The following is a 22,486-nucleotide window of genomic DNA, read 5'->3' on the forward strand; positions in this document are numbered from 1 at the left end:
ATCTCCAGGACAAGGATCAGGTGAAGAGTTGAGAAAATCTGAACAGTTAAACACAGGCTAACTCTAAAGGTCCAGAATAAGTTGGACTAAGTTTCAAAGAAAAGCCTTAACACAAAGCTAATCAACAATAAAAACCTAGGCAAGAAGGAGAAACTGACCTTCAGAGTTGACACATCAAAATAATCATATGCCCAGACATCAGCAAAAAATTACAAGCCAAACAAAGAAACAGAAAGATATGGCTCAGTCAAGGGAACAAATTAAAACTTCAGAGGAGACCCAGAATTTGGAACAACTAATCAAAGATAATCAAACAAATCTCCTAAATCAATTCAAGGAAATGAAGGAAAACTTAGATATAGAGCTAAAGGATATTAAGAAGACAATATATGAGCACAAAGAATAAGTTTAAAGTTTAAAAAGAAACATAATAATTATGGGGATGAAAGTCACACTAATGGAGATTAAAAATACACTAGAGTCAAACAACAGCAGATTTTAACAGGAAGAAGAAAGAATCAGTGAACTAGAAGACAGAACAATCAAAATCATACATGGAGGTGAGAAAGCAGGTATGATATATTAAAGACACTGAAAGAGAAAAGCTGCCAGCCAAAAATTCTTTATCTGACAAAACTGTCCTTCAAAAATGAGGGAGAGTTCAAAATACTTGCAGCTAAACTGAAACAGAGAATTCATCAGAAATAGGCCTGCCCTATAAAAATTACCAAGGAGAGTTCTTCAGGTTGAAAGGAAAAGACAGGAAAGATCAGATTAGAGTAGTGTGAAGAAATGAAGATCTTCAGTAAAGATAACTAAAAGAAAAAACACAATAGCAGTGTATCATCATCATAAAACTCTACTCTTTAATTCCTATATGAGTCAGAATTCAACTGAATAAGAAAAAGGCATATTTCCTGACAGTGGACATGTAAAATATAAAGAGGTAATGAGGGACAAATACAACATAAAGAGGAGAAACGGATATGGAGAAGAGAATGTATATGCTATTAAATTTAAATTCATATCTTCTAATACTAGTAGGTTATAGACATAGGTTGTGAAATACAAACTCCAGGGTAACCCCAAAGAAAGTATTTTAAAAATATACAGAAAGAGAAATAAGAAAGGGATCATTCAGAAACATCATAAAAGATCAACTATACAGAAAAGGAATTTGAAACAAAGAAAAGGGAGACAAAAAAGATATGACATATTAAAACCAAAGGACAAAATGGCTGAAGAAAGTACTTCATTTACAGTTATAATACTGAATGTTAATGGATTAAACTCCCAATCAAAAGACAAAGATGTGCAAAATGGATTAAAAAAAAAGGATGAATCAACTCTATGTTGTTTACAAGAGACCCAAAGACAAAAATAGGTGGAAGTGAATGGATGGCAAAGATAGTCCATGCAAATAGTAACCAAAGTCTATATTGAAAAAAATAGACTTTAAGACAAAAGCTGTTACAAGAGACAAAGAAGGACACTGTATGTTAATAAAAGGCTCAATCCACCAAGAAGAAATAACAAAAATATTTATGCACCTAACCACACTGCCCCAAAATACATGAGACAAACACTGACACAACTGAAGGGAGAAATAGACATCTCTCCAGTAATGGCTGGAGACTTCAATACACTGCTCTCAATAATAGATAGAACATCTAGACAGAAGATCAATATGGAAACAGAGAACTGAATAAAATAAGTGAACTAGACTTCATGATATATACAGAACATTTCACCCTAAAAGAGCAGGGTATACATTCTTCTCAAGTGCACATGATGGTTCTCTAGGATAGATCACATGCTGGGTGTTCTGGTTTGCTAATGCTGCTGGAATGCAAAACACCAGAAATGGATCAGCTTTTATAAAAGGATGTTTATTTGGTTACACAGTTACAGTCTTAAGGCCATAAAGTGTCCATCAACAAAGGGCACCTTCACTGGAAAAAGGCCATTGGTGTTCGGAAAACCTCTGTTAGCCAGGAAGGCACATGGCTGGCGTCTTCTTGCTCCCAGGTTGTGTTTCAAAATGGCGTTCTCCAAAATGTCTGCATCAGCTTCCAACAGCCATCTTCAAAATGTCTGTCTCAGCTCCAGGTCCTCTCTCAGATTCCATGCATTCTTCAAAGTGTCCCTCTTCACTGTAGCAAGCTTGCTCCTTCTGTCTGAGCTTATAAAGTGCTCCAGTGAACTAATCAGGGCCCATGCTGACTGGGCAGGACCACACCTCTATGGAAACTATCCAATCAGAGTTCTCAACCAGGGGCGCATCTCCATGGAAACAACCTAATCCAAACGTTCCAACTTAATCAACACTATTATGTCTGCCCCCACAAGATTCCATCAAAGAACATGGCTTTTTTCTGGGGGACATAATATATACAAACCAGTACACTGGGTAAAAAACAAGTCTTAATAAATTTTAAAATATTGAAATTATATTAAGTATCTTTTCTCTGACCATAATAGAATGAAACTGGAATTTAATAACAAGCAGACAACTGGAGAATCCACAAATAAATAGAAGTTAAATAATACATTCTTAAATAGTCAGTGGGTCAAAGAAGAAATGCAAGGCAAATCAGAAAATACCTTGAGACATATAAAAATGAGAACACAACATATCAAGAGGTATGGGATGCAATGAAGGCAGTGCCAAGAGGGAAATTTATGGCCTTAAATGCTTAGATGGAAAAAGAAGAGCTAAAATCAAAGACCTAACTGCATACCTGGAGGAACTACAAAAAGAACAGCAACTAAATCCAAAGCAAGCATAAGGAAAGAAATAAAAATTAGAGCAATAATAAATGAAGAGGAATATATGAAAAACCCACAACTAACATCATACACAGTGGTGAAAGACTGAAAGCTTTCCCTCTAAGATCTGGAACAAGACAAGGATGCCCACTGTCACCACTGTTATTCAACACTGTACTGGAAGTTCTAGTTAGAACAAATAGGCAAGAAAAAGAAATAAAAAGCATCCAAATTGGAAAGGAAAAAGTAAAACTTTTACTATTTGCAGATAACATGATCCTATATATAGAAAGTCTCCAAAATTCGACAACAAAGCTACTAGAGTGAATCAACAAATTCAGCAAAGTGGTAGGATACAAGATCAACACTTAAAAATCTGTAGTGGTTCTATACACTAGTAATAAGAAATTTGAGGAGGCAATCAAGAAAAAATTCCATTTACAATAGAATAAAAGAATCAAATATCTAGGTATAAATGTAACCAAGGATGTAAAGAACTTATACACAGAAAACTACAAAACATTGGAAAGAAATCAAAAAAGTTCTAAATAAATGGAAAGATATTCCTTGCCTATGGAATGGAAGACTAAATATTGTCAGAATGTCAATTCTACCCAAAATGACTTACAGATTCAATGCAATCCCAAACAAAATTCCAACAGCCTACTTTACAGAAATGGGAAAGTCAATTATCAAATGTATTTGGAAGGGTAAGGGATCCCAAATAGCCAAACAATCTTGAAAAAGAAAAATTAAGTTGGAGGACTCACATTTACTGACTAAAGCTTATTACAAAGCTACAGTGGTCAAAATAGCACAGTACTGGCTCAAGGATAGACATATAAACCAATGGGATAGAATTAAGTATTCAGAAATAGACCCTAACATCTATGGCCAATTGATTTTTGACAAGGCCACCAAGTCCACTCAATTGGGATAGAATACTTTCTTCAACAAATGGTTCTGGGAGAACTGGTTAGCTATACACAGAAGAAATAAAGAATGCTTTTAGGCCATTTGTGTATCTTCTTTGAGAAATACGTTTTCCTTTGCCTATGTTCTAATTGGATTGTTTGTCTTTTTGTTGTTGAGTCGTAGGAGTTCTTTATATATTCTGGATAAACCCTTATCATGTATTTGGTTTCCAAATATTTTATCCCCCTTGTCTTTTCACTTTTTTTGATAATGTCCTTTGATACACAAAAGTTTTTAATTTGATATAATCCATTTCACCTATTTTTTTCTTTTTTTGCTCAGGTTTTGGTGTTGCATGTAAGAAATCACTACCATATTCAATGTTCTGAAGGTTCCTCTATGTCTTTTTGTAGGAATTTTATAGTTTTGGTTCTTATCTTTAGGTCTCTGATCAATTTTTAGGTAATTTTTGCATATAGTATGAGATAGGGTCCCACCTTCATTCTTTTTCATATGGAGATCCAGTTTTCTCAGCACCATTTTTTGAAGAGACTATTCTTTCCCCATTAAGCAGACTTGTTATCCTTGTTGAAAATCAGTTGGCCCTGGATGTATGCATTTATTTCTGAATTCTCAATTCTATTCCATTGGTCTATATATCTTCCTTTATGTCAATACCACTCTGTTTTGATTACTGTGGCTTTTTGTATGTTTCTATATCAGGAAGTTTGAGACTTCCAACTTTGTTCTTTTGCAATATCAATTTGGCTATTCAGGGGCCTTGTGATTCTATACACATTTGAGGATCACCTTTTCCATTTGTCCCAAAATGGCTGCTGGTCCTTTATGGGTGTTTTATTGAATCTGCAAATCAATTTGGGTAATTTTGACATCTTTACCATATTGTCATTCTATCCATGAACATGGATGCCTTGCAATTTATTTGGGTCTTCTTTAAATTACTCTCAGCAGTGTTTTATGATTTTTGGTGCACAAGTCCTTCACCTCCTTGACTAAATGTATCCGTAAGTATTCTCAGAAAACTATAGTGAAAAAAGGTAATGCTTAAAAACAAATTGCACAGCATTTAACGATTCAAAATTACAATTAGATAGAAAATATATTTTAATTATTTTGATAAGTCACTGACATTTTAGCTTACTTTACAAACTGTTTTAAGGAAGTTTTGGAAGTAGTCTCACAAAAATGTGCAACACTAAAAGAACCATTATGTCCTTTCTCTGATATATAAGTAACTTGTTAGTCATTTTTCTTATATCCTGCCAGACCTTCCTTTCATAATATTTCTAAGATGACTTAAGCAATAGCTCAACTGGTTTGTATCTGCTGCCAAAGCAGTTGGTCAGTTTCATATTATAGTTGGAAATATTATCAAATTCAGTTTTTAAATTGCAGAACAAGCTAACATGTTGATTTAAGTGACAAAGAGAAACTATTTTGTGATTGCCTGTTGTTTTCTCCTTTTTCACTAACTTTTGTGCTATTTCCAAATTTTGTCTCAAAATTTTTAATCATTCTGTTTTGTTTTCATTACAAAGTATCCACTAACTGGTTTTAATTTTTTATTTATAATTTTGATAATTTTTTTTACTGATTTGTTCTGGGTATAGGGGAAAAAATATCTCAAAAAGGAAACGTTATACAAACAAACATGGACACACATAGTCACATATTTACATTTACATGTATAGGAGGGAAGGTGTATGTGCATGCAACCACCCATAGGGTTTATTTCTGGATCTTTTTAGGCTATCCTATCCCATATTTATAATTTGTCACATCCTTTTGTGTGTAAAATTTCATATTCAGAGTCTCGTTTGTTCTGGTTAAAATGTAAATTCCATTTGAAACTAGGTGCTGAGTAGGAATTCAAGTTAGATATCTGTTTGGCAAGCAGCTATACACAACTTCTGCTAACATCTCACTGAAATACTTAGGAAGTTGCACACACACACTTTGAAAGCACATCCCTCATGTAGTGGGACTGATCATCCACTCAGTGGCAGAATTGTGGCAGCATTTCCACTAAATTTAAAACCAGCAGAACTGAGTTAGAAAACAAATTAAGCAGAAAAGCCTGATATGATGTTAATAAATCCATTGCTTTAAAATATTTTGAAAGATCTTGACTGCTTCCCTCACTTTTTTGAACACTTATTTGAAGCAACCAGAAGAAAAGACAGCTTTTTTACCTCATGCCTACTTTTCCCTCCTTATACCCTCATCAATCTTCTCTTCCTGTATCTATCAAGAGACAGTGATCCTTTAAAAACAAAATAAAAGCAACAACAATGAAACAATGAAACCAAACTCAGTGAGGAGTAAATTGGAATTGACATGTTTTTTAATGGGAAACAGTCTCTGTAGTGCAAGATAGTTTTGGCAAAAAGTGGAAGAGTTCCCAAATTCAGGGCATTTGGGGAATTAAAGTTATTCATGTATTTCTTCCCTTTCCAAAGTGTATTATAGTTACAGGAAATAAGGATAAGTGAAGGTACCATTTTAATCCAAAAAAGATGCAAAAGAAGAAAGTCTTTTGGGTAATGGAATTTGGCTAAGTCCAAAATTCCCAAGTGTACATTCTAAATAATTTCCATACACATTAGTTATTGCACAAAAATCAACAAATTAATTACAGAATCCTAGCATTGAGTGACTTTGGAAAAATCAACTTCAAGATTACTCAGAATTTTCATTAAGTTTCCTTGATGTGAAAGCAAATGCCATACAATGTGTTGGCTTAAACAATGGGAATTTACTGGCCACTGGTTTTGAGGCAAGGAGAAGTCCAAATCAAGGCATCATCTAGGTGATGCTTTCTTCCCGAAAACTGGCATTCTGAAATGACTGCAGGTGATCTTTGGCCCTTGGCTCCTCTGTCACATGGCAATGCACATGACAGCCTCTCCTGGCCTCTCCCTTCCCTGCTCTTCTCTTCTTTGACTTTCCATTTCTGGTTGTTCCCTCTGTGGCTTTTTAAACTTTCTGTGGCCTTCCTTACAAAGCCTTCAGCAATAGGGTTAAGACCCATCCTGGGCCACACCTTATCTGAAGTAACCTCATCAAAAGGTCCTATTTACAAGAGTTCACACCCACAGCAATGGATTAACTTTAAGAACCTGCTTTTCTGAGCTACATAGCTCCCAAACCACCACAGCTAACATTCATTATTATCAGGTTTATGGGAGCAGCAAGCTGCATAATTGGCAGAATTTACTAAAAAAAATTTACCATGTGTGACAAGCCATCACCTGAGCAAAACAGGCCTTCAGATCTTTGGTGCACAGCAGTCTGCGTGACCAAGGCAGCTAAATGTTTAACCTATTGTCTTTGTAAGCCAGTAAGGAGAAAAAGGGTAAATTGCCCTTCAAATGCAATTTTATGGGAAGCAGGCAGGAAGTGAGAGACTCTTAGTCTCACAAAAAGAGCAAAATGTAATTGTTCAAGTGTTATTCTAGTCCTTCCTGCACCACACCTCAGGTCAGAGTGACCTGTTCCTGCATCTATGCTCTCCCCACCCTTAGAAATCTCTTTGTCTAAAACCCTTATAAAAGGGCTTGCTTTTCTCTGAATTGTGTGGCCAGTTTTCCCTGTGAAAGCGGTACCTGCCTGGTGAGAGAACAGCCATTTAAATTCTGCCTCCCTGTGAGTAAGCCCCAAATGAAGCTCATGTTTCAGCAAATGCTGGGCATTTTCTTCGGTCTTTTGACTGGGCTGTGACAACTGGTGAGCCAGCCAGGAGACTAAAGGGGCCCCCACTTCTGCAGGCATGAACCTGGGGAAGGGAGAGACCCTGGGGGGGATACAGCGGTGGCCTGAGACTTCAATGTGGGGAGGGCTAGCTACCCTCCTGGAAGAATGGGGCCCACTGAGGGACTATGGAGACATGTGCACCTCCCCGGTGGGACGATTAGATATCCTGCAGCAGGTGGCAGGCGACTTGGGAATCCAGAAAGAGAAAAGGGGCCGCCAAATTGCAGCTGCGGTGGGATGGCCATTGTTAGAAGCCTTATGTGCTGCTACTGAGGAAGCTTTGGAAGCAAAGGCAGCCATACGCTGCCTGGAGGATAAACTAAAACTGGAAAAGCATATGAGGCTGGCACAAGCTGAGCTGAGGGATGCTTTGAATGAAAGGTTAAAGTGAGTAGATGAAAATTTAGCCATGCTTGCATGCAATTATGCTAAAGTGAAAGGGCACAAGCTGCACAAAATGCAAGTCAGATGCATTCTATACTCACCTGACTGGGATCCTAAGGTTTGGGACCCTGTGGATTTCTCTTCAGAGGAAGAGTCACAGTCAGCATAGGAGGTTGAAGAGAAGCATAAGCTTGTTCATCCTTTGGTCTGGTGCAAAATTAAATCAGAATGGCCAGTAGGCTCTACTGAAGGAGGGGAGGGTGAGGCAGAACAGGCCCCTGATGAGCCAAAGGTGTTTGTCACATCATGGGAATTCTCCTCAGCAGAATTAAGGGATATTGGGAATCAATTTTGACAAAAGCCTAGAGAGCCATTAGTAAACTGGTTGCTATGGCTATGGGATGACGGTGCAGACAGCACTCTGCTCACTGGGTGGGAAATGAGTAAGTTAGCCACCATTTCCATTCACCCCTCCCTATGCCAGCAATTGTACTCACTTGGAACTACCATAGAGACGCATTTACTTTTTCAGTGACTAGTCAAACAATGTAAAGTTGTATGGCCACAGGAAGGGGACTTACCCCACACCCTGCTACAATGGAATAGCATAGAGGAGCTTCAGGTTATACTTCAGGGTTTAGGCATGAAACATTCAATTTACGCTAATGAAACTGTGGGACCAGATGATGTCATTTTCACTCAAGGTTTTTGTGGAACAATTTTGCACATGGCCCCTAATCAATGGTATGGAACTTTAATGCCCCTCATCAAGCCCCTAATAGGAAAGCCTCTTGTGGAAGTTGCCCAAGAGATTGCAGAGTTGGGAGAAATGGACCATCTACAGAAAAACAAGGTTGGGGGTAGAGCAACAAGGCAAGTCCCCAGAGAGCATGACGGGCCAAATAGCGTGTCAGGTAAGCAAATGTGGCCAGATCTCATAGCAGCTGGAACAGAAATTGAAGAAACTGATGGGCAGCCAAATCCTGTACTAGTTAAAATGTGGAGTAAATTGCCCAAAGAGCAGAGGTTTACTAAGCAGGAAATTAAACCTTCAAGAAAAAAAGGTGCATTAGGCTATCAGGCACATGGTACACGAGCAGAGCCCTCTGCTCCACCAGCAGAGGAGGTTTCGGGGGCCCCATTTCCCCTGGATTAGGGGTGAGGCCGAGATCCCCAGATAAGAGCAACTGATGGGAAAACTGGGGATCGGAGGCCACACATTGAATGAACTATTATTTGGTCTCCCACTAATGAACAGAGTTTCAGCCCTTGTAGACACAGGAGTAGAATGTACCCTAATATATGGGAGGAAACCATGAAGTGGAGGCCCCACACTAACTATTGCCAGTTATGGGGGCCAAGGAGTTAAAGCAACTCAAAAACAGGTTTTAATGCAAATTGGCCGGCTACCTCCCCAAACTTACACAGTATACATATCCCCTATTCCAGAATATATACTGGGGATTGATATTCTGCAGAATATCACCCTGCAGACCACTATAGGGGAATTCTGCCTCTGGTGTTGAGTTGTAAAAGCAGTCCTGAGAGGACACAGTAAATGGTCACCAGTAAAGTTGCCTCCTCCTAGGCGCACAGATGCCATTGGCCAGTACAAGTTACCTGGAGGGCACCAGGAAATTACAGCTACGATAAAGGAGTTAGAAAGGGTGGGTATTATTATTCCCACCCACAGCCCCTACAACAGTCTGGTCTGGCCAGTAAAGAAGTCTGATGGCTCTTGGAGAATGACTATTGATTATAGAGAGCTAAATAAGGTAACCTCTCCTTTGTTTGCAGTGGTGCTGAATATCGCCACATTGCTCCAGGATACTAGCACAAAATTAGGCTTGTTTCATTTTGTGTTAGATCTTGCTAATGCCTTCTCCAGCATTCCTCTAGATTCTTCCAGTCAACCTGTGCTCACCTTCATGTGGGAAGGACAACAGTGGACTTTCACAGTGTTGCCACAAGGGTATATTCACAGCCCCACTATTTGCCACAGCCTAGTGGCTAGAGATTTAACAAAATGGATGCCTCCTGATGCTGTCACTGTGTTCCATTATATTGATGATATAATGTTAACTAGCAATTCTCTTCTAGACCTGGAAGAGGCTGCTAAAACAGTGGTGACCCACCTTGAGAGCGGAGGATGGGTGATAAACTGAGAAAAAATGCAAGGACCTGGGTGTTCTATTAAATTTTTGGGTGTTGTCTGGTTGGGTAAGACAAGAACTATTCCTTCTGCTGTTATTGATAAAAGTGCAGAATTACCCTACCCCATGTTCCCTCAAACAATTAATGGCTTATTTAGGGTTATTGGGTTATTGGAGGTCTTTTACACCTCACCTGGCACAAATTCTTAAACTTTAGTATTTGTTAGTTCAAAAGGGAAAAACATGGAACTGGGACATTACCCAACAGGCTGCTGTTGAGACATCAAAGCGTGCCGTGGCGCAAGCACAAGTCTTAAGGGGGGTGGACCCTGTTGTGCCTTGTGAATTGGATGTGGTCAGTACTGACATTGGCTTTGGGTGGGGTTTGTGGCAAAGGCAACAGGCTGAAAGTGTACCTGTTGGATTTTGGTCACAACTATGGAAAGGTGCAGAGTTTCAATATAGTACTTTAAAGAAGCAATTGTGTGCTGCTTATAATGCCCTATTACAAGTAGAAGGGCTAACTCAAAAATGTCCAGTGACTTTATGAAGAGCCATACCTATAAAGGGGTGGATCTATGACACCGTAAGCAAGCCACATTCTGGGAGTGCTCAGTTAAGCACATTAACAAAGTGGAAAGCTTACCTCCTACAATGCAGTGTTTTCAACAACAGCCCTTTAAGTGCAGAAATGCATGAAATCCTGGGTCCAGTCTCCTATATAGTAGAACAGTTTATCTCGCTACCTCCCAGCCTTCCTGAGGTAGCTGCTCCCCCATTGCCCACCATTGATGGACAGGGAAGTCTACCTGACTCTGCTTGGTATACAGATGGGTCAGCACATGGGAAGCCAACTAACTGGACAGCAGTGGCTGTCCAGCCGAGCATTGATACCATCTGGTGGGAAACGGGAACTCTGCAAAGCAGCCAATGGGCAGAGTTACGGGCAGCATGGATGGTGATTGTCCATGAGCCGGGGGGTGCTTTAACTGTTTGTACAGATAATCAGTCTGTTTACCGAGGCCTGACAGTATGGATGGCTACATGGAAGCAAGAACAATGGACAGTGGTCAGTCGCCCCTTAGGGGGAAAGAAATGTGGGAAGACATCTGAACAGCCTACCAAAGGCATAAAATAACTGTTTTCCATGTATCAGCCCATAATGCTAACTCTTTGCCTGGCAACATCGAAGCAGATGCCCTGGCAAAAACCTGCAGTTTGGCACCAATGACACATGAGGCAGCTGAATGGCTACATGGAAAACTGGGCACCATGGGCACCCAACTCTGTGGAAACTGGCACAGCAGCTCCAGATGCTCATTACTCAGCAGGAACTAAAAGAGGTATAGACACCTGTCCTTCCTGTTCAATGCGACAGCCCAGAATGCTTCCTCACCAACTTGGACACATTGGCCAGGACCAAATTCCTGTTACCTGCTGGCAAGTAGACTACATCAAGCTGCTTCCTCTATCAGAAGGTGCAAGGTATGCTTTTATGGCTGTAGACATGGCTACGGGACTTTTATTAGTTTTCCCAGTAGGAAAAGCCAACCAAAAAGCTACCATACATAGTTTAGAAAAGTTAAGTGCCTTTTTCGGGGTCCCCACACATGTAGACAGTGATGGGGGACCCCCTTCACCAGGCAGTTAACCCAGGCCTGGGCTACAGAACATGATGTCCTTTGGACATTTCACTTGCCCTATAACCCCACAGCAGCAGGGTTAATTGAAAGAATGAATGGTCTTTTAAAGGAACACTTAAAGGATGATAAAAACTCCCTACAACAATGGACTCCATGACTACATCCAGCTCTGATTAACATTAACTCCAGACCCAGAGCGGCTGCTCCTGCTCCTATGGAAATGGTAACCCCAGGGCCCATGCAGGCCTTACAAGTTCAAATAAGGGGGCCAGCTGCTCTCAAGCTGCAGAGAGGCAATGATAATAACCTGCTCTTGCCTGTGCCACAAACACTAGAAATTGGGGAGAATAAGGTCAATTGGCCCTGGTCCTGGCCTATGCAGCCTCGTTGGCTGGGCATCCTAAGCCCATGGGGGTTGGGATTGCCCAAAACTTAAATATTCAACCACAATTTATTCAAAAAATGCCTAAAGTGGTGTATATTGTTAATCCTGGGCCCCCTATACCCCAGGGAACAATGTGTATTACTATGTGGACTCTCATTATGCCCAGGTTAACTTTAGATCTAACCCCTGAAAGCCTTGTACAACCTCGGGGGGAAAGGTGTGGTATCTCAACCCCCCACACAATGCTCCTTTGCCTGGAACACTTATCTATGGACAGAAATGTAGCTTGTGTATTGTTAGATCACGAAGATTTACCCCTTATTGTACCCCACAAACATCTTTCTTTTCGCACACAGCACTGCAGGAAATACATTTCTACGATGGGCTTCTGCTGTAACCTCAGCCCACAATAGGTAACAGTGCTGGGTATGTGCTGAATTGCCATCGTCGGGTGTCACTGGCCTCCAGTGGACTATATTCCAGCCATCCAAACCACCTGGGATGCCATGCTAGGGTGGCAGAATACCCACCAATGGCAGGCATGGAAGGAAAACTCGATGTAGAATAGAGCAGAATGCCTGGTAGTATTATCCTTTAGCTATTTTAGCCCAGGCAGTACTGTGCTAAATGGTAGAACTCATTAAGCTGGCCATAGCACCACTTGCTAACAGGTTTATCATCTCTCTGTACCAGTATATTATCACTATGTTTACTGTATTGTTGTTGTAAATTATGGATGTAAAGTCTGTCCTATGGTCAATGCAAACTGTTGTGCAGGGGTGGATTGTGGCAAGCCATGGCCTGAACAAAACAGGCCTGCAGATCTTTGGTGCACAGCAGTCTGCGTGACCAACGCAGCTAAATATTTAACCTATTGTCTTTGTAAGCCAGTAAGGAGAAAAAGGGTAAATTGCCCTTCAAATGTAACTTTATGGGAAGCAAGCAGGAAGTAAGAGGCTCTTAGTCTCATAAAGAGAGCAAAATGTAATTGTTCAAGTGTTATTCTGGTCCTTCCTATACCACACCTCAGGTCAGAGTGACCTGTTCCCGCATCTATGCTCCCCCCACCCTTAGGAATCTGTTTGTCTAAAACCCTTATAAAAGGGCTTTCTGTTCTCTGAATCGTGCGGCCGATTTTCCCTGTGAAAGTGGTACCTGCCCAGTGAGAGAATAGCTGTTTAAATTCTGCCTCCCTGTGACTAAGCCCCAAATAAATTTCATGTTTCAGCAAATGCTGGGCTTTTTCTTCGGTCTTTTGACTGGTAAAGCCCCCTCAGGCTGTGACACCATGAAACTGCCCTCTCCTAGGATATCTTGTGGGACAATTATTCCCAATAGAAGGTACAATAATCAGAAGCTACATTTATCAACCTACCCTTAATTTGTAAATCTGAGAAAACTATTGTGGTAGGCAGGAGTTCAGCTGTCATGAGATTTGCCCCTGGTGTTACTCTTACCTTTACATGGCAAAAGGGAATTAAAATGGCAGATGTTATAAAATTTGCATCTGAGCTGACCTTAAAATAGGGAGCTTACCTTCCATCATTTATCTGGGTTGGCCCAATGTAATCACATGGGCCCTTAAAAATGGAAGCCAGAGGCAGAAGAGTCAGAGAGAGATGCAACAACAGGAAAGGCAGAAGAGATCAGAAATGAGAAAGACTTGATTTGCTGTTGCTTGCTTTAAAGATGAAGGGACACGTGAGCCCAGGAATATGGGTGGCTCCTAAAACCTGAGAACAGCCTTCAGCTGACAACCAGAAAGGAAACAGAGGAACTCAGTCCTAAAAACACAAGGAACTCAATTATGCCAAAAACTTGTTTGATCAAGCAATCTACAGAAAAGAATGCAGTGTGGCCAATACCTTTATTTTAGCTCAGTGAGAGGTATGGTAACTTCTGACCTCCAGAATTGTAAGATAATAAATTTGTAGTGTGTTAAACATCAATATTTGTGGTAATTTGTTACAGCAGCAACAGAAAACTGACATAAGTACTCAATTTGTAGCCAAGTGGACTTTGTGTGGAACACATACTAAGGAAATGAATATGTATATTCCTGTATTGGCAAACGTTTAGACTGCAATACTCTCTCCTCATTTAGGAATTAGTAAGTAGAAAAAAGAGGAAAAAAGGCTCTATCCAAGTTAGGCTCCTTAAGAGTAAAGATTTATTGCAAGAATGAGTGAAATGAACAGTCAAGCCTTTGGTAAGTGAGGCAGACCTGGAACAAACCATCATCTTTCATGGTCTTTATAGTACCTCTCATAAATGACCCATTCTCCTCTCATTATTCACTAGCCAACCCTTTCCCAACAGATCTGTCAGTCTTCTCGACTCCATGATTTAAATTCTGGGAGAGCCAGGATGTGTGGCTTGACTAATTGTCATCACTCCATGGTGGCTGAGCTCTTTGTACCATGCCAGTTCATGGTTCTCTGACATCTGGGAGGTGTTACCCTTGGCACAGGGGCCTACCCTTGGTCAGATTAGAGTATGCCTTAGCTTATGTTTTCCTTAACTAGGAGTTATTGGAAAAGAAAATTTAGCATGACTAAACCTGACCGACAGTTCCAAATGATGTTTATAGAATAATATCACAGAATTATGCTTCATTCTGAAATACAGAGGAGGAGCAAATCTCTGAAAATGACTTTCTTTAAGAAACACAGTAAAGGCAAAGAAAAACATCTGGCGATGTCAGTAGTATTTCAGAAGACATAACCTCTGGGAAAAAGCAGAAATCCTTATTGATGTGAATACGTTGAAATGGGGAAAAAAGGAGGACGAGATTAAAAGAGAGATAATCTCAAGGAATCAAAAAACTACAATAGCAGCATCCAAGCATACATTGCAAGGAGTAAAAAGTAGAATTGATGCTATGACAATTTAAATATTTGATGTAAAAGTCAAAATACAAGCCTTCTCAAATCTTCCCACTGCCTTCTGGAATTCATGGTCTGTCACCAGCATCTTCCCTATGTTCATCCCTTACTGAACGTTCCTTAGCACAACACCTCCCTTATAACCTTTGCATGCAAGGCTGCTTTTTTATCTCATATACCATGTATCCCAGTGCATAAAAACACCTGAGCTGCTGTACGATGCCCTTAACTGGATTTCCTACTTCTATTCTTGCCTCTTTATAATCATTCTTCACATAATGACAAGAGGAAATAATTTGAAAATGTAGATTGAATCAATTCTTCCCACTTCATAAAACCCTTCAATGGCTTTCCATTTTTAACTTTTGCTCTATGTCCTACAAGATCCTTCAGGGTCTGGAGCCATCCTGTCTCTCTGACATCAACTCCTACTATTTTATGCCTCAATCACTGTGCTCCACATAGTCTGGCTTTCTGTGTTTCTTTGAACATTCCACACCTCTCAGGCCTCTCCTCAAATGTCACCTTCTCAGAGAGGCCTTTTCTTATCATTCTATTTAACACTGACCCTCCGCACGTTCCCCACCAGTCTTTCTAACAACTTACATTTTTTTTCTTATTTATGCATCTGTTTACTTGTTTATTGTCCATCGTTCCCTGCTAGGATGTAAGATCTGTGAAAGCAAGGATCTTTCTATCTTGCTTCCTGTGGCATCTCCAACACCTAGAAGTATCTAGTACAGAGTACCTGCTGCTAATAAGAGACCAAACAAATTATAAGGGAAACTGTAATTAAATATACGATTGAAAAGTACTTTTTTCAGAGTTGAAAAAAAAATCCGAGCATGAATCTGAATATTCAGATTAAAGTGCTCAAATACATAAAGAAAAAAATCCTTCGCAGAGTACAAATTTTTGAAAAGCTTGTCAGTGAAGAATACAGACAGGCTTAGGTCAAACTTTTCAAGGGCAACACTAGGAGTCAAAGACATCAGAGTATTATCTACAGAGTATGGAAACGGATGGCCATGATTTCAGGAAGTTTTTAACTAGTTTAATTTTCTTTCATGTGGCAATGCTACTTAAATACACTCTAAAATATGTAATGGTTTAGGAGAGTTTCCACCAATGAACATACAATGACATATATGAACTATATATATATATGAAATACATATTAAGGGAAAAGTAAAAAATCAGGACCAAAGAATAAAAAGACTTTTAAACTTCAGGAGACCAGTTGAACTACATGTTGTTAAGCACATTTTATAACCTCACAAAATATGGCTCAGAGCACTTATTTCACAATTTCATCTTTTCCTACAATCTCTTTTATGTACCAGGAATTATCTGTTTCATTCCACATACTTTACATCTTTTACATTTCAAATGAAATATCTTGCCAACCTTGATAAACAATTAAAACCATAATTGTTTTTTTTTTTTTTCCAGTTCCAAAGGAACTATTTTTGCGACACTGTGCTAGGAGATTTACAAAGTAAAAACTCTCTCTTGTTTTTTTTCTCCACAAAATAAAAGATTCAAAGAGCTCTATAATGACAATTTTCATTACCTGAAAACTTAGTAATTTTCATTATCTTTGAATGACCTCAAACATTATTTTTATTTTAGATGAGAAATATTAAGAAATCACCCTGTAGCTAATGCTGTCATTGACAAGCCTTTCTTTGTGTCACTTACTATGTCATTGACTATGAATATTCCTTAATTAACAGTATTTGAATGGAAAATGATCTCAGCTTTTTAAAAATATATGCAAAGACTTGTAGCAAAGGCTACAAGTAAATTAGCCAAAATATTACTTCTACCGCTGAATGACAAAAGTCTGCATCCTTTTCCTTCTTACTGTTTTCTGAATTTTCATAATTTGTACTATCATTATGTTTATGATCAGTCAGAAGTTCTTATAAATGATAACATTTTATATATACTGTTTGATTATGATTAGTTCACAAAATGCATAGCAAGAGACTTGAGAGGATAAAAACCAAAATCTTAATGGCAGTCGTCTCTGGTTGTATAAAAATAGGTGATTGATTTTCTTCCTTTTAATCTAACTTTTTTAAAAAATAAATTTTTCATAATGAACATGTGTTCATTTAGGAAAGAATAAATGTTGATTTTAAAACCTATGTATTCCCTGGGAAAGTTAACATATCAAACTGTAATCAGCTGCTTTACATCACACTGCAAACGAAGAAACTGAGAATGGGCCTAACAACCATGGGGTGGGGCACAGTAGAGAGGGAGAAGACTGGAAGGGAGAGATGGGCATTAAGGGACAAAAATTTCCAGAAAGTAGGGATGGGGATAGGAAAGACAGAATAGAGAGACTGGAAAGGACAACATTTTACAGGCTTTTTAAAATTACCTTTTTTTCCCTTTTTTTTTTTTTAAAGCAGTGCTTAGTACAGAATATTAGAAAGTACAGGAAAATATAAGAAAAAATACATTTTTACATATTTACCTTAATCCCAACCCCCAGAGCTATTTTTCATTCATATTTTTAAACATGGTTGATCTATTTAGCTAAGTTTCAATTGTGATTAAAGCTGACAATTTTACTTAAGACAAAAGAACATGAGCTGCAACATTGTCAGACTGGTAGTTTTGACAACATTGGAGACAAATTTTACAAGTCAATTCATTCATTCATTTATTCATTCATTCAACAGGTATTTATTCAATGCCTACTTCTAGGTACTGGAGTACAACACTGAACAAGACAGACATGGATTTCAAATACCAGTGTGAGTATATGTACAGAGGATGGATTTAAAAAAAGGTAAACATAATCAAGATAATTTGAGATATTTATAACAGCTATGAAGTAAACAATACAGGTTAATTTAATAAAGAGTAAATGGGGGAAATGGAATTTAATATGCAGGGGCTACCTGCATAACACCTGAGTTAAATGTTTAATAAATATTGATTTTCTGAGAATTTATGTCCAATACACTGTGCTTGGTGGAATGAGAAAAAAGAAAAAGTGATTACTCTTGTGGAGCCTATGATCTGATGGATGCACAGAGCACCTATTTTTTTTTTTTTTAACTTTTTATTCTGAAATTCTTTCAAACTTACAGGACAGTTACAAAAAAAATACAGATCCCATATAGAGAACTCCAACATATGCCTACCACACCAGATACCTAGGTCCACCAGTTTTAACATTTTGACACATTTGTCACATGTCTGTCTGTCTATCTTTCTTTCTATCTATCCATCCATCCTTCTATCCATCTTCTGGATATTTGAGTGAAGGTTTCATGTATCATGCTCCATGGACACATATTACTCCATATACATTTCCTAAAAATAAGGACATATATTTATCTAATCACCTTAAGTTCAATAATCAAATTTAAGAAATTTAACATTGATATAAAGTTCATAGTAAATATTCCAATGTTTTGATATGTCACAATAATGTCTCTTTGAGCCTTTTCTCCTCCCCACCTAGATCCCACCCAGGTTCATGTATTGCATTTAATTATCATTGCCTCTCTAGCTGCCCTTGCTTCTCCTCCTCCTTCTCATTCTTCTTTTTAATTGTAGGAACATACATCCAACATAAACTTTCCCATCTCAACCACTCCAAAGCATACCTTTCAATGGGATTAATCATATTCACAAGGTTGCAGGACTCTCCCAACCTTCCATTACTAAAACTTTTCAATATCCCCAAACAGAAATCCTATACCCCTTGTGAATTAACTCCCGATTCTCCCTGATCCCAACTCCTGTCAGCCTGTACTCTAATATCTATCTCTATAAGCTTCATATTCTCCAATATTTTCTTTATAGTTACCATGGGGCTTAAATTTAACATCCTAAACCTATAACAATCTCATTTGCTTTGATACCAACTTAACTTTAATGATATACAAACCATGTTTCTATACTCTCCATCCCTACCTTATTGTCATAATTCTTGTCACAAATTACGTATTTATAAATTATGAGTCCAAAGCCACTGATTTATCATTACATTTTATGCATTTGCCTTTTAGATCCTATAGGAAGTCAAAAGTGGAGTTACAAACCAAAAATACAATAGTACTGGCATTTGCATTTACCCATGTAACTATCCTCACTGGAGATCTTTATTCCTTCATGTGGTTTTGATCTATTTTGTCTATTGTCCTTTCCTTTAAGTCTGCAGAACTCTCTTCAGCATCTCTTGTATAGCCAGCCTACTGAAGAGGAAATCCTTCAGCTTTTGTTTATCTGGGAATGTCTTAAATTCTCCCTTATTTTTGAAAGACAGTTTTACTGGATATAGACTTCCTGGTTGGCAATTTTTTGTTTTTGGCACTTTAAAAATGTCATCCCACTGCCTTCTTGCCTCTGTGTTTCCCAATGAGAAATTGGCTTTCACTTTTATTGTACATGACACATTGCTTCTCTCTTGCAGCTTTCAGAATTCTTTATCTTTGGCATTTGATACTTTGATCATAACATGGCATGATGAGGGTCTACTGGAGTTTATTCTGTTGTTTGGAGTTCTTTGAGTGTCTTGGATGTATATATTGATGTATTTTCTTAAATTTGGGAAGTTTTCAGCCACTATTTCTTTGAACAGTCTCTCTTCCCCTTTCTTCTCCTCTGTGACTCCCACAATGTACACACAGGTACACTTGCACTTGACGGTGTCCCACAGGTTCCTCAGGCTATGTTCACTTTTCTTCATTCTTTCTTCTTTCTGCCTCTTAGACTTGATGATTTCAATTTTCTTGTCTACAAGTTCTCTGATTCTTTTTTCTGACAGCACTAATCTATTACTGAAGACCTCTAGGGAATTTTTAATTTCTTTTGCTGTAGTCTTCAGCTCTGTTTGTTTCATTTTGATAATTTCCATCTATTGATATTTTCTTTGTGTTCAACTATTATTTTCCTGATTTCCTTTAGTTATTTGTCCATGTTTTCTTTTAGCTTAGCTCTTTGAGCATATTTAAGACCATTTTTTTTTTCAAAGCCTCTGTCTGGTATAACCCAGGTCTGGTCCTTCTCATTGATGGTTCCTTAATACTTTAATCTTCTCCTTTGCCATGGCAATCACATCCTGTTTCTTTGTATGTTTTGCAACCTTTTGCTGAAACCTGAACATTCTGAAATTTTAATGTGTTATTGCCGGAATTTGGTCATTGAGGCATGTGTTCTTCAAGCTGTATCCACCTAAAAAAAGAAGAGGGAGGGGGAAGAGAGGGGAGAGGAAGTGGGGCAGAAGGAGAAGGAAGAGCAGGAGGAGAAGGAGGAGAAGAGAGAAGGAAGAAAAGAAAATACCTTTTCCAGTCTTTGCCAATTAACTTGTGCAGGTGCTCTCCCTCATGGCTAATCAATTCAGTAATTTTAGAGAAGAGCTCCAGGCCAAAGTTTGGGGCCTCCCTGATGCTTTCTGCACAAGTGTCCTGTGTCTGTGCATGTGGTCCTAGGAATTCCTCCATTTACACAGTTCCAAATGCCCTCTCTTCCCTAGCAAACAGCTTCCTCACAGTTCCAGGCACTGTACTGTATGTCCTACAGCCAGCAATCCCTTGTCCCAGGCATCATGACTTGACCGCTGTCCCACAGCAAGCTTTAGGAAAGCTCAGTGAGCTGCCTTGTACATTCAGGGCCAGTTCTGGGACAGCAAGCCCCTCAGGTTACCACCAGAGGCAGACTGGATCAGACATACAGGCTCCCAGTATGCGCAAAAAGGTTTCTCTGCTCCCTCTAGAATGAAACCAGGGATCCAACTTGGAATGTGAGCCAGCTCCAGGCTGAGCCTGGATGAGTGGGGAAGGCCTAACTGAAGTGCCACAAGATCCTACTCCTTGTTCTTGATTTGTCACTCACCCTGTTACTGCGGTCCTTGAACTGTTTTCTGGAGCTTTGAGAAAGATGTTTCAGCCAGTTCTTGCTGGTTGTTCAAAGCTTCTGTGGGGAAACAAAGACCTAAAATGTCTTACTCCACTATTTTGAATGGGGCAGGGCCCAGAGCACATTTTTAATGCTGTTGTTCTCAAAGTGTGGGCCCCCAACCAGCAACATCAGCTTCACCTGGGTACTTGTTAGAAATGCATATTCTTAGCCTTCACTCAGAGCTAATGAATTGAAAACTCTGGGAGTGGAACCCTACAGCTTGTGTATTAACAAGCTTTCCTTGTAATTCTGATGCATGCTTAAGTTTGAGAACCGTGGCCTTACCGCCTTACTCCCTACTCAGCTGAGCCTGCTACCAGGGACCAATTTTCTCACTCCAGATAACTGGAAATTGCTTATACTTTGAATTCGTCCCCTCTTCTCCTCTCTTATCTAGGACTTCTCGGAAAGTCATGGTCACTGAACATTGGCTCAGTCTAAAAAGGACACAGTCCCTTCTTTGAATCTGCAGAGAACAGAATTTCTTCCACAAGTAACTCTGCAAAGTGACTAATTACTGTGCTGCAAAAGAGGCCATGCAGGGGAGGTGAGCAACCTCACTCAGTCTCATCCCACTGTCTGCTCAAAGAACAAAGAAAGAATTGTTTTTTTAAAAGACCCTGACCAAAAGGAGAGCTAGATTTATTCTGTTCTAAGGAAAAAGCATGACTCTTTGTATGATGTGGATGAATTGATCTCAAAACAAATAGCTCAGTCTTGTAGCTTCTTAGATCTTAATGATTAGCTATGGGAAGGAAAAAATACATAAGATAGAATATAATTTTTATGACCACAAGTAACTATATTAGAAAAATCACTAAGGTGTTGGCACAGCAAATTCTAATATTCAATATTTAATATATAACTTGCGTTTCCTTTAAAGAGACAAACATACTTCATATTGTTATGACAGGAACAAGTGTGAAGCTGCCAGGTTTTCTCTTCAACTGTAGAAATTCTCTTTACAACTACTTAGCTGTCAATTTTCTATATCATAAATGAAGTAAAGAGCATATGTTGTTCTCCCCAGCAATATATCTTACTATTTCAGGGTAAAGGAGACAGCAATAGGAAGGAAGAAAAGAGAGAATATGAGGTTATTCTCTTAAGTACAGGGCATAATAAAACTTGCCTTATCTCAAGGCAAAATGAAGTTCAAATTAAATATGCTTTTAACTGAAGAAAATAAGGACCAATCTTGGAATTTTTTGTTTTAAGTTTTTAGATCCAAAAAGATATTTAATCTAAAAGTAAAAGTGCTGCAAATAATGCAAGGCTCAGAAATTCCATTCACAGATTTAATCACTTTTGCTAAATTAGCAAACAAAATACCCCTTGTTGCCCAGAATAAGGTTTTTAAAATTATTATAAATTAAACTTAGTATTATTCTAGTGTCTAAATCTATTAATTTCAACATCCATGAAATTATGAGATTTTGTTTCATTACAGTTTTGAATATTGTACCCACTGTGCTTCTAACAGTTCTAGAAGAGGACACTTAGCCAGAATTATCACTGTCTGTCCAACTGATAGGGCTGTCACAGGCTTGTTATTACTCTTGGTGAGCTCTGTTCTTTCATGTCTAAAACGTGTTTGTGCTGAAGCCAAACTAATTACACAATTTCAATTCCAAACTGTTCCAAGTTTCT

This window comes from Choloepus didactylus, chromosome 7 (genome assembly GCF_015220235.1).
Source record: "Choloepus didactylus isolate mChoDid1 chromosome 7, mChoDid1.pri, whole genome shotgun sequence".
NCBI lineage: Eukaryota > Metazoa > Chordata > Mammalia > Pilosa > Megalonychidae > Choloepus > Choloepus didactylus.